Source organism: Talpa occidentalis, unplaced genomic scaffold, assembly GCF_014898055.3.
Source record: "Talpa occidentalis isolate TD23 unplaced genomic scaffold, MPIMG_talOcc4v2.1 talOcc4.6, whole genome shotgun sequence".
Lineage (NCBI taxonomy): Eukaryota > Metazoa > Chordata > Mammalia > Eulipotyphla > Talpidae > Talpa > Talpa occidentalis.
The window spans coordinates 72,498,253-72,512,263 of NW_023604972.1; the positions used below are offsets into that span (position 1 = coordinate 72,498,253).

General features: G+C 35.5%; 1 pseudogene; it reads left to right on the forward strand.

Annotated features, from left to right (window-relative positions):
* Positions 1 to 921: 921 nt before the first annotated feature.
* Positions 922 to 9,737, forward strand: LOC129144683 (heterogeneous nuclear ribonucleoprotein A1-like; annotated as a pseudogene).
* The last annotated feature ends 4,274 nt before the right edge of the window (positions 9,738 to 14,011 follow it).

Genomic DNA, 14,011 nt, shown 5'->3' on the forward strand with positions numbered 1-14,011 from the left:
TCTCTTATCTAAATTTAGAAGAAGAAAATACACAAAAAAAATGAACAAGAAAACTAGTCAAAATGGCAATATTAAATCTTACATTGTTGGTTATTCTGATGTAAATGGACTGAACACGCCAAACAAAAGGCACCGATTAATAGATCAGAGGACAAAATTCAACTTTCTTTCTCTACTGGAGACATATCTATGCTCCCAAAATAAATATGGGCTCAATTTAAATGGTTGGAATACAATCCTAGAGGCAAATATTGCACTTAAAGACTCAGGAAGGTCATAATTATATCAGGTAAAATAATCTTCTAGCTAGAAAAGGCAACAAGAGATAGGGATGAACACTATGAAATGAAGAAGGGATCTATCAATACATCAAGAAAACATATCACTCATCTATATATATACAATAAACAAAAGAGGATCAAAATATATAAGACAAATACAAATATAAAAAGACATGGGTCACAATACAATTATGGCAATTGACTTCAAAAACTGATTTACATCAATGTGCAGATCACCCAGACAGAAAATCAAGAAAACAATAACTTTAAATGAGGGATTAGACAACAGGGGTTAGTAGACATTTATAGGGTGCTGCACAACAAAAAAAGCTGAATGCACATTTCTTCCATGTGTACATAGAACATTCCTTAGAAGACCAAGTGGTCACAAAGCAATGACACTGTATTCACAAAGAATGAAATTATATCAAGTAACTTCTGTGATCACAATGATATCAACTAGAAATCAACTACAAAAAGAAAGCAGAATAAACCTCTTGGCTTAATGAGGAAATCAAAGGAAAAATTAAAAATAACAGGGGGCATATGAAAATTAGCCACTTGTTGCCCAAAACAATGGTATTTCTGCTTGTGGATGCCACCTAAAAGCATCACTAAAGTCTCCCTTTCCACTACAATTATGTCTAAGTCAGAGTCTCCCAAGGAACCAGAACAGCTGCAGAAGCCCTTCATTGGAAGTTTATGCTTTGAAACTACAATAGGTAAAACCTGGAAACAACCAAAATGCCCCCAAAATAGATGACTGGATCAAGAAGCTGTGGCATATACACACAATGAAATATTATTCAGCAATCAAAAAAAGATAAACTCATGCCATTCACAGCAACATGGATGAACTAGAAGGAATTATGCTCAGTGAAATAAGCCGGGAGGAAAAAAAAAAATCACATGATTTCACTTATAGCAGGAATACAGGGAAACCAAATAAGACATCAGTGTAAAAAAATAATAACAGTACAAAACACAACAAAGCAAAAAATGGACAATTATAAATCAGAGACATCCTGCAGGGGAGGAGGAGGGAGAGGGATTAGAGGGAGGGAGGGAGGAGCACAGAGGACTGAGGTGATATGCACCGGTGCATTGGTGAAAGAAACTCTATGGGAACTACACTTGAGGAGTGGGGGAAGGGGAAACAAATATTGTTTAAAAATGTGAGCAACGTGGAATGCTCACAGTCTGTGTGTTGATGAGAGAGCCAAACACCAGTTGATCCAGTGGCTTTGGGGTTGCCAATTATACCATGGTGGAATAGGTAGATGCAATCATGATTGCAAGTGCACACAGGTAGTTGGAAGAGTTGTGGAACAACAGAGGACTTGGTCAAGAAAAGATTCTCAAAGACTCAGTGCCAATCTAATGGTGAAAAAGTTTTTTCTTGGTGATATTAAAGAAGACACTGAAGAAAATCACCAGAGTTTATTTTGAGCAGTATAGTAAAATTGAAGTGATTAAAATCATGACTGATTGAGGCAGTGGCTGGCAGAGAGGCTTTGCATTTGTAACCTTTCATAACCATGATTCTATAAACAAGATTGCCAATTAGAAATACCTCACTGTGAATGGCCACAACTGTGAAGTAAGGAAAGCTCTAGCTAAGCAAGAGATTGACGGTGCTTCATCCAGCCAAAGTGATCAAAATTGTTCTGGAAACTTTGTTGATAGTCCTGGAAGTGATTTTGGTGGGAATGACAACTTTAGTCTTGGAGGAAACATCAATGGTTGGGGTGGCTTGATGGCAACTAAATTGTTGTTGGTGGATATGGGGGCAGTGGCGATGACTTTGATGGATTTGGTAATGATGGAAGCAGTTTTGAATGTCCTGGAAGCTCTGAGGATTTTGACAATTACAACAACCTATCTTTAAACTTTGGACCTATGAAAGAAGGAGACTTCGGAGGCAGAAGCTCTGGTCAGTACTTCTCCAAATCATGAAAACAAGGTGGCTATGGTGGTTTCAGCATCAGCAGCAGAGTACCTGTGGCACTGGCAGAAGGTTTTATTTTTTATTTAATTTTTTTTTGACTCATAAAACCTTTATTTGTAGTAACGTATTGTGAAGTTTATAAAGATTTGGATTTCATTCAAACCACCCAATGGAAACTATATTTCTACAATGACAACTGTGTGTATTTTTTTTTTTTCAGTTTGGCTTGCTTTTATTTTTTATGAATTATTTTATTTTATGTAATTCTTACATCATTTTTCATTTTTGCATAATGTATGCATTTTCATTTTGGTTATATTCCCCGTACAATTCCCACCCCCTTTACTGACCCTATGGTCTCTTATTTAGGTTTTCTAAATTCCTGCTATGAGTGAGACCATCCAGTATTTTTCTTTTCCTTGCTGGCTTATTTCACTGAGCATGATCCCTTCCAACTCCATCCATGTTGCTGCAAATTGCATGAGTTTATCTTTTTTGAACACTGAGTAATATTCCATTATGCATATATACCACAACTTCTTGATTCCATCATCTATTTTTGGGCATTTGGGTTCCAAAGCTTACCTATTATAAATAGTGCTGCCATAAACATAGGGGTGCAGGTGCCCTTTTGAATTGATGTTTCTGTGTCCTTTGGGTATATACCTAGGAATGGAAATGCTGGATCATATGGAAGCTCTATCTTTAGTAGGTCAAGAAAACACCACACATTTTTCCATGGCAGAAGGTTTTAATTAACTTCCAGCGAGCAAAGTTTAGCAAGAGAGGAAAGCCAGAGAAGAGACAGGGAAGCTAAAGTTTACAACAAATTTGTGAACTCAGCCAAACACAGGAGTGGCAGGGCTCACTGCTAAAAAGACAACATGTTTTATATAATTCTCATGTGTATGTGCAAAGAAATTAAGGATGGTATTTTGACTAACTATATAACAGGTTACTTTAGTTTTTGTCCTGTAAGTGTTGGAAAGTATAGAGAAGTCCAACAAAGTGTTTTCATGTAATTTTCTTTTCTTTTTTGTTATTTTTTTTTTTTGCACCCATGCTCTTGATTGCTAAATGTAATAGTCTGATCAGGAGGCTGAATAAATGTGTGTGTGTGTGTGTGTGTGTGTGTGTTAATGTGCTGTTTGAAGTTAGTCTACTCTGAAGCCATCTTGGTAAACTATGCTGACAGTGTGATATTAGAATTCTTTCAGAGTGGTGCCAAGTTCCATTTGAAATTTATTTATAACCTGATTGGGCAAGGAGCCATTGTTTTAAGAAATCTCAGTGCAATTGAACTGATAGTTACTGTGTGTGAGTTGGAGTTGACCATTAAAAGAGTCACCCAAGCAGAGTCACGAAGTTTATTTGGTTATTAATGTTTGTTGGCACATCCTATGTGATATATCTAAATTGAATTATGATCCCAGATAAAATCACAGATGGGAATGAAACTTGTATATCATTGAATATCGTATCATGTGAAATCAATAAACAATTTAATATCTTCTTTAAAAAAGCTTAAAAAGGAGAAAAAATAACTACACAATGAAAAATATAATATATTGTTAAACAAAAATAGAAGACACATAGAATTGTAAAGATATTTGGGGCTCATAGATTGGAATTATACCCTGCAAAAACGGCCATCTTATCCAAAATACTGTGGAGAATCAATGCAGCCTCTATCAATGTTTCAATGACATTCTTCAAAGACATAGGGCCAATATTATTAAAATCTATATGGAACCATAAGTGATTCCTAATAGCCCATGGAATCCTAACAAAAAATAAGAATGGAGGTATCACACTACTAGGCTTCAAACTATGCTATAAAACTTTTAATCGAAACAGTATGATATTGCTGGACCTCCCCTGGTGGCGCAGGAAGTTGAGTGCAGTGCTGCGAAGCTGTCCGCAGCCTCTGCAGTGCCGGTTTGATCCCGGCTGGCCAGCGAGCATCCCTCATGGCTTGGCAGACCTCTCCTGTTGCACCCGCTGCTCCCCTCAGGAGTGTGTTTCAGTCAGTCTACCTGTTCTGTTCCCTGCTCTGTTTCTGGTGAATCCTCTCACCCTCCCGCGCCTCTGGCCTGTACCCCAGTTCTTGTATAAATAAATAAATCTTTTTAAAAAAGTATGATATTGGAATAAAAATGAACACATATACCAATGGAAAAATATTGAGAGCCCAGATGTAAATCCATACTTATCTCATCAGTTAATAATAAGAAAAAGAGCCAAGAGTATGCAATGGAGAAAGGAACATCTCTTCATTAAATGCTGTTGAGAAATTGGACAACAACACACACAAGATTGAAATTCTATAATTATCTCACATCATGCACAAAAATTAACTCAAAGTAGATTAAAAACGTGGATGTAAGAATTTAAGCCATAGAACACACAGAAGAAAATATAGGCAAGACACTCCATGATATTTAATTGAGAGATGTCTTTGGAGACTTGACTCCAAAGGTGATGGAAACAAAAGTAAAAACAAACAAAAGGGACTACATCAAACTAAATAGCTTCTGGAAACAAAAGAAGCAACCATTAAAATGAAAGACAGTCTCCTGATTGGAAGAAAATATTGGGACATCATTCATCTGAGAAGGGGCTAAAAACAAGATCTACAAAGCTCTCATAGAAATCAACAAAAATAGGGCCTCCCCGGTGGCGCAGCGGTTGAGCGTTGGGTTGCGAAGCTGCCCTCAGCCTCGGCAGCGCCGGTTCGATCCCTGGCTGCTCCCCGGCCACTGGAGGAGGGTCCCACATGGCACGCAGACCTCTCCTGCCACCCGCTGCTCCCCTCAGCAGTGTGCTTAGGTCCTTCTGACTGCTCTGCTCCCCGCTCTGGCTCTGGCTCTGGCTCTGGTGAATTCTCTCACCCTCCCATGCTTCAGACTGTACCCAGTGCCTGTATAAATAAATAAATAAATCTTAAAAAAAAAAAAAAGAAAGAAAGAAAATAACTAAGCTATAAAAAAAAAAAAAGAAATCAAAAATAAATCAAATAACCCAATCAATAAATGGGCATGAGATCTAAAAAGACACAAGACACTTCTCCAAAGAAGACATACATATGGTCCACAGAGTCATGAATAAATACTCTTCATCACTTATCATCAAGGAAATGCAAATCAAAACCATAATGAGATAATACCTCAAACCTGTGAGAATGGCCCATATCAAAAAGGCCCAAACAACAAATTTTGGCAAGGATCTAAAGGAAAGAAACACTGATACACCGTTGATAGGAATGTAGACTGGGCCAGCCTCTATGGAAATCAATATGGAAGTTTTTCAAAATATTAGAAAGGAATTTACCATAGGATTCAGCAATGCCACTGCTAGTTTTTTACTAAAAGAGTGTTAAACACCAATCAAACAAGGTTGCACTCTTATGTCCATTGTAACACAATTTATAATAGCCAAGTTATGCTATGCATATGCATAACTTGCAAACTCCATGCCCAACAACAGTTGATCAGTTGAGTAGATTAAGAAGTTGTGAAATATATACCTAGCGGAATCCTACTCAGCTATAACAAAAGATGAAATCTTTCTATTTATGACAACATGAATGGAGCTCAAAGGGATTATGCTAAGCAAAATACATCAGAAGAAAGACAAATATCAGACTTTTTTCATATGTAAAATAGAAAAAAACAAAATAAAGGAACAGACAAGAAAACCCAAAAGATATCATTGAAATCTGGCTGTGGAACTGAGGCAACAAGAAGGGGTAAGGGGAGGGAAATGGTACTAAATAGAGAAAGGGACTCGATAGACTATAGCAGAATATTATGGGCAATCTGGTGGTAGGCAAGCTGTTGTAGAGGTGTGAGGTTTAAACAGGTGTAAATTTTATGTCAATAAAAATTAATTTAAAAAAATTCACAGGTATCTTAATGTACCCTTATGTATGTATGTAGTGTTATACATCAACATTAGCTCAAAAAATAAGATTTACTGGGCCTCCCCTGGTGGCACAGGAGTTGAGCACAGCACTGTGAAGCTGTCTGCAGCCTCTGCAGCACCGGTTCGATCCCAGCAGGCCAGCGAGGGACCCACATGGCGCAGCAGACCTCTCCTGTCGCGCCTGCTGCTCCCTCAGCAGTGTACTTAGTCGCTCTGCCTGTTCCCTTCTCTGCTCTGGCTCTGGTGAATTCTCTCACCCTCCCGAGCTTCTGACTGTACCCAGTGCTTGTATAAATAAATCTTTAAAAAAAAAGAAATAAGATTTACTTAAAAAGCTTTATGTATGTCCCATTTATGTATGAATGTAAATTCTTAGAGAATTTGAAAGAAATGTATAAAAAGTAAAAAAGTTTTAATATACATATTATCATGTACATCATAAAGCCAGGTAAAATATGCTTTTACCATTTTAATTTCATCATGAAGGTTCTTCTTCACATATATTTAGTTATTTCTACTTATTTTTTTTATTTGTTCACTTCTTTGGGTATTTAAAGGAAGTAGCATATACTGGAGCTTTGCTAAAACTTCACCTTTGAAACTCATACTGCAGGAATAAACCTCAAGAAAACCTGAAGTCGAGACTCATTAAAATAGAAGATGGTAAATTGAAGAACATTTTTTGCAATCATTTATTGAGTGAGTGGTCAGGGGTGCATGATAGTTACCTGCCACTTGCATTTGAGGAGCAGGTAGGCCTATAGACTGGGTCTCCACAGCAGCTTACGGCTATAAGGCCTCCTTAGAAAGAAATCAAGCAAGGTTTTCAGAAGAAACAGATGGAATTTTAATCCAAAAGCTCACTGGAAAAGTTTCCCAAAAGGCATGGAAATTTATTCCTCCAATTTGAAGTACGTTCCTTGTCCTCGCATGATAATTATTTTTCAGCAGAAAAATACAGTGTTTCTTCCCTACATCAGTGGAAATTGTATCATTTACCTCTGTCTTTTAGTGTTCTATCCTAGTGTCATCAATGCACATGTTAGACTGTCATCAGTTATTTATTCAACAAATATATGTTGAATGCCTACCACTGGTTGGGCACTATGCTAGGAGCACTTTTATGTTATATTAGGGCAACTGCTTTGTTATTTCAATACATCCACTGTCTGGAAAAACTTCAAGACATTCTTGCCTACCTTTGTAATATTAATAGCTTCCTATAAAGAGTTCCAATAAAGAGTTGCTACTTATTGTAGTGCGGTGGAGTGCCTTACACTGCATTCTGCACAACAATAAATACTATAGAAAGGTTCTAGTGCATTTGATAATATCTGGCTAGCTTACCCATAATAACTCTGACTTCATTGTGGAAGAACAGCCTTCTATGCAATGCATAAAATCCAATTGATTTTTATGAAATAAGATGCTATGAAGAAGAAATGCATTAAGTGTACCGTATCACAATAATTCCACTTGGTAAGCTAAATGGCTTTTGGAACATTGTTGAAAATGCTGTCACTATTCTGAGCATACATAAAAGAGCAAGATAAGGCCAATAATTTAAAAGTCAATGCTATTCCATTCAAATATTTCTTTCCTCAATTAATAAAGCATTTTCTGCTGTATGTCAGTTAAAAATAAAATCCAAAATAGCTTTATATGATATGATCAGACACAGAGCAATATGTAAGTCTGTTGATTCCACATTTCTTTATTGAAGTCTCGGTTTGCTGCTATCTTTTACTTCCATTCAAGGCATCATATAAAATCTGCTATGTGTATTTTGAATGATATATTTTTGTTTGGGCTGCATTTATAAAATTGTTTTAAAGTTGCTGTATTTCAGAAAGCCTCAGTTAAATTTTGTACAGATTGCTAAAATAATGGTATATACATGCAGGAAAAAAAAAAAACAAACAAGCCGTCTGATTTCTGGGGCAGAAATGTTCTTTAAATCAGACAATTTGCAGTGAGTGCGGTGAGGTGGATTAATGCCTGCAGCACTGGTTCTTAAATCTTTTTCTGCCCAACACATCAGAAGGCTATATTAAATTTCCACCAATAATAAGGGTATGGTAACAGTGATTCTATGAATTGGGGTGTAGGGTAGACTGAAAACCAACCAATCAAATAACTGACAAGCCAGTCAATCAAATGATCAGTCAACCAATCCTATGGAAGGAGATAATTCTCAAATATTGTCTTAGGAATTATATTTGAGAATCTCTGTACAGTAGATGAAATTATGTGGAAGATACTTAGTAGTTTATTTGTGGAGATCCTAAGAGAAGTGACAGCATTGTGGAAACCTCTCCATCTAGGTGCTTCGTGAATATATGATTAAATGAAAGAAGGAATAACAAAGAGACACTTTTTAAATATCCCTTATTTCTTATCATATCAAAGCAGTACATATTACTTTGCTACTTAACATGTCCATGTGAAATGGAACTTTTTACAGGATTTTAGAAATGCTATCTGGTAATATCAAGTATAAATATCACATACACATATCTTCTAACTCTAATCTACTTCTGAAAATCTAGATCAAATTAGGAACTTATATAGCCAAAACAGGTCTGTAGATGTTCCTTTAAATGCTATTGATAATAAAACATAAACTCCTTAAATTACTTTCATTTGGAAATAAAACATTGTACTTCTACACTATGACATGATTCAGCTATTAAAAAGGATAATTATATTTAAACAAACTCACTTGGAGAGGTTTCCTCAAGATATTTTGAAGGGGTAAAAACAATCACAAAGAAATACTTGATTCAATTTTTGTGAAACAAACAGTTGCAGGCCCCTCCCCCCCATATCACTGCAAATGATTATATAGTTAGAAAAACATGGTAAAGATAAACAGGTTCCTGATATGTATTGCTTACGGCTGATAATGAGGGGTAGTTGTGTGAATATAAGTGGAAGGTTAATAAAAACGAATAACTATTCAAAACAAAATGGCTACCTGAATGATATTATTCTATTTAGGTAAGATTTTATCTGCTTATATATTATCCATCCATCCACACAGCCATCCATCATGCATAAAGTCATACAAGAAAGTTTTGTCACCAGAATGCTAATGATGGTTTACTCTGATACAACTGCAGTGTAGGTTTTATTTGCTTTCACTTTATATTTTTTAAAATTTTTAAATTCGTTTTCCTATATCCTATTGAGGTAACATTGGCTTAGAACACTGTGTATGATTTTGGAGTTTGGGTTTACATCTCTTCAGATAGGTGTGTGATTCCACATCATACTGTTGTGGGGCACTAGGCACAGGGCAGGCAGGGGGGTCAGGAGGCTGGCAAGTGCCCCAGTCCCCAGCAAATCCTTGTGTGCTCTCTCTCTCTCACTCTCTCTCTGGGTCTTGTGGTCTTGCCTCTCCTCTCCTCGCAGACATCTCTCTCTGAGTGATGTTGCCCTTATAGCATAGCCTCTAGGCTCAGGTGTGCCCACTCACACACATCCACACCACACTCCAGGTGTCCACCATCAGGACCATGCGCCCGGTGCCCATGGTCCCAAGTGCCTTCTGCGTCAACCTGAGCAATGACCACAGAGGCTAATGGTGCTAAAAGCCTGATTAATTCACTTATCCTACACATACCCAACACCAATATCCCAATTTTTATATGTGGTTTGAACTTTTCCATTTTTCACACTATTTAGATTTTTTGATTGAGCAAGGAAAAAAGTAAAAGTATATTCACTCTCAAAATTAAGTGTTTAGGAAGAATTACTTTCTGACTCCCAAGGGTAAATGGTATCTCTAGTCCACTAACAAGCCAAATACCAACAAAAGAATTAAATTAATCAGTTATCTAATCAATTAATAAAGTACAGATTATTATTATCTAATCAATTAATAAAGTACAGATTTTTTTTCAGTTTGCCATTTAACTCTTCTTTTTTTTTATTTAAATTTTATTTTTATATTCCCCATACAATTACAACCCCCTTATTTTGACCCCAAGCCCTCCTTTCCCTGCCCCCCACCCCCCATAGAGTGTCTCTGGTTCATAGTTGTATGTTGATTTTGATATTTTCTTTCTTATAGTTATTCTTTTTCCTGGTCCCTTATTTAAGTTTTCTAGATTCCTGCTATGAGTGAGACCATCCGGTATTTTTCTTTTTCTTTCTGGCTTATTTTGCTGAGCATGATCCCTTCCAGAGCCATCCATGTTACTGCAAATTGCATGTGTTTATCTTTTTTGAATGCTGAGTAATATTCCATGGTGTATATGTACCACATCCTCTTGATCCAGTCATCTAATTTTGGGCATTTGCATTGTTTCCAAAGCTTAGCTGTTATAAATAGTGCTGCTATATACATAGGGGTGCAGGTGTTCTTTGGAATTGATGTTTCTAAAGTACAGATATGTTTATACACAAGAAGTATTTGTCATTTGAAAATATGTATTATCCTTCTAGTGTTGGTCTATTTTTTTTAAAGGCCAGATTCTTTAAAAGTTAGAGAAGCAGAAATATTTAAATAATGACAGTTTAAGCAATTTCATAATATCTGTTTCAGTACAGAAAGAAGGTTCAGGTTAATTGTTCTTATAACTGCCTTTCCCTAGATTTGAAGCTGAGGGAAGAAATTTGCTTTTCTCCTTGAATTGCTCTTGAAGAAATGCTTCTAACCCAAACAGCCCATATTGTATACTCTCACTTTATTCAAACTTAAATTCATAAGTGAATGAGTATTCAGTTTTCTTTTAGTCAAGGGAGATTCTTTTTTCAGATTTCCTGGGCAGCAGAACAAATGAGCATTTCAATTATGATGGCAAAATTGTTTGAAAACTGTAATTCTGTCTGACCATTCATTCCAGATGATTTCAAGCAATATGAAGATAGCTTCACAGTGCATCAGAATTCCCTAGGTCTTGAAATATGGCAGAATGTATTTCAAATTTTTGTACTACCTTTACTCTTCTAGAATTTCTTTCTTCATCTATAAAGTGGGAATAATCACTACTACTCTCAGAAATATAGAAAAGCCTCTAGAAACTACAATTACAAATACCTGGCCCTGTGTATAATACTTATGTATAATCACTCAATAATTGATACATTTTAGTTATTATTTGAAAGTTTCTGTATATTCTCAGAATGCATTTATATCACAGAAAATTATTACTTCTTTGTCTATGTATGTTAACATTAGTTATATCAAAGGAAGGGCTATCTTTACTTTTTAAGCAACATTAATGAAGTTGCATGCATTATAACATATTAATAGAATATTCTTTCCCCTGCACTCCTATGTTTATTGCAGCACTATTTACAATAGCCAAGATATGGAAACATTCTAAATGCCACAAAACAGATGACTGGATCAAGAAGATGTGGTATATATACACAATGGAGTACTACTCAGTGATTAAATAAAATAAAATAAAATTGTGCCATTTGCAGCAACATGAATGGAACCAAAGGGATTACGCTAAGTCAGAAGGAAAAAGATAAATATCAAATGGTTTTATACATGGAATGTAGGGAAGCTGAACAAAGTGTGAGGAAAAAGACAAAGCTAACCATAGATCTGAAGCATACAGGGTTGGCGGGCGAGGGAGGAGGCAGGGAAGAGGAGGGGGAGGCCAGAACAGAGGAGGGAAGAACACAAGGGAATTTAGTGATGGATCATGGGTGCTATGGTGGTGGGGGAAGAGCAGAGACCACATCTGAGGGGAGAAATAAAATACTTTCTAAAATTTAACAACAGTATAAGAAAATATACTTAAAAAATCTCCAACCCCCCCAATATTCTACTTTCTATGAATTGTGGGAAGTGTTGGAAATATAGTTAATTCAGGATCTTGAGATATTTTTATTTAAATGCATTCTCTATCTTTATGACATGTGCCTTTAGCTGGATCTTGCTCTTAATTTAACAGATATTAATTTTCAGAAGAAAAATAGAGACTATAAATATATATTAAGCTAAGGATTTAGTGAAAATCACGATGTTGTTGCACACTGAATCATCAATCACCACTTACATAACTGAGAAAATGCTTCACTTCTTGCCAAATGCAGTTTACTGAACAGAGGCCAACATTTACCACAGAAAAGATAATATACTTGGAGAAGTAAAATGAAATACAAAATTAATCTTGTGTATATTAAATATGTTTCTAGAAGCCATTTAATTTGTGATTTGAACCTTAGAACTCCTAAATTAAGGCAGTGTACATGAGGAATTGTCTTCCCTACTAAACTACACTTGTTAAACACTTGCATTTTTCTCTGCAGAAGCAACCATGAAAACAAAACATCATTTTAAGGTGGTTTTTACATTCTTTGAAAAGCATCAGTAAAAATTAAAATCAGTTCTTATGTAAAAAACGTCTTAATGAAATTACAACAATGTGTTTTTTTTCTTTAAGCAAGGCAAAAAAAAAAAAAGTCAATTAAACCTCACTTCCTAAACACACAGTTAATAATTTGGTGCTTTTTCTTCTCTTTTTATTTTTTCCAAGGTTATATATTTTTGGTTTCATAGTTACAACCTTCTGTGTGCATATGTTGTGATTGTAACCTGCTTAAAACTTTTTATTGGGGAGTTAATTAAAACAGACATAGCAGTAACTTAGTGACTTCACATTTCCTCTACCCTTCGTGATCCAGTGTTCTGCTTTCTGTTAGACTTCAAAAATAATGTCCAAATTAAAAAATCACATAGTTAGATGGGAAAATAATTTACCCATACTATGTAAACTAATTTGACCTTTTCTCTGTAAATTTGACAACCTTTCATGCAACTCCTAAATTGGATGTTGAATTTGATTAATAACCATATCGGGATCCAATATTTTATGTAGGAAATTTCCCATCATCATGCTTTTAAAGAAGATTAAAGAACTACTGTGTTAAATCTGTTTATTCCATGGCAACATGAAAGGTTATAAGGGGAAATAAGTCCAGGTTAATTCTCTTATGTTCCCCTTCCAGTTATGACTTCTTTTCATTAACCATTCTGTAATGAAACAGTTGGTCACTGTCACCAGTAGGCATTAATTGCCAGGAAATACATATTTAAATAGCTCATATTTTAGAGCACTTTAGTGATCACAGGATTTTAAACAGTATCTACTTTAGATTAAGATGTCAGAAGTATCAAAACTTGTGGAGTGTGATGTGAAAAAGTCCATATGCTAGACAAGAATAATCTCAATAGAAAACCATTACAAAATCATCGCCGTGTTCCCCACACTTGAGTGATAGTTCTTAATATTTAATTAAGAAGTTTAGTTACTAGGCTCAGATGCTGATCTAAATCTCAAAGAAAGCTTAATTTATGTAACCCTTGTTATCTGCTAACTTCTATGTTATTTGAACTTGTGACTAATCCAGTTACAGCAACCATGAAACCTAGCCTACATAGTCATCATTATTCACTATTGAGAGATGGTCAGTTCTTATAAAAGTCAAGTCGAGTTTCTTTGGGTTATTGCTTTTTCAGAAAGCGAAATAAACTAAGAGAAACTTTGACCTGTGTTACATCTTTTTTATTTGCTAACATAAATAAGATACTCATCATAGTTGCAAGGGATTAACAGACACTACAGACTAGATAGCGTATTTAAAATTTACATTGAGTATCTCAGTGAATGCTTTAGTGCAGATTTAGTTTAGCCTTTTTGCCTCATTTGATATAACTCAGTTACATGGTTGTTTTTTTTGATTCTGTGGGTACTTGTCTAATGGTTTAAGTTTTGAGGTTATATATGACATACTTTTAAGTTGTACCAAGAATATGAAATAAAAGATAGCTTCATTATATCAGTTCCTTCATACAGTTCATTTTAGCATGGATGATAGTCAACTTTGACAACAC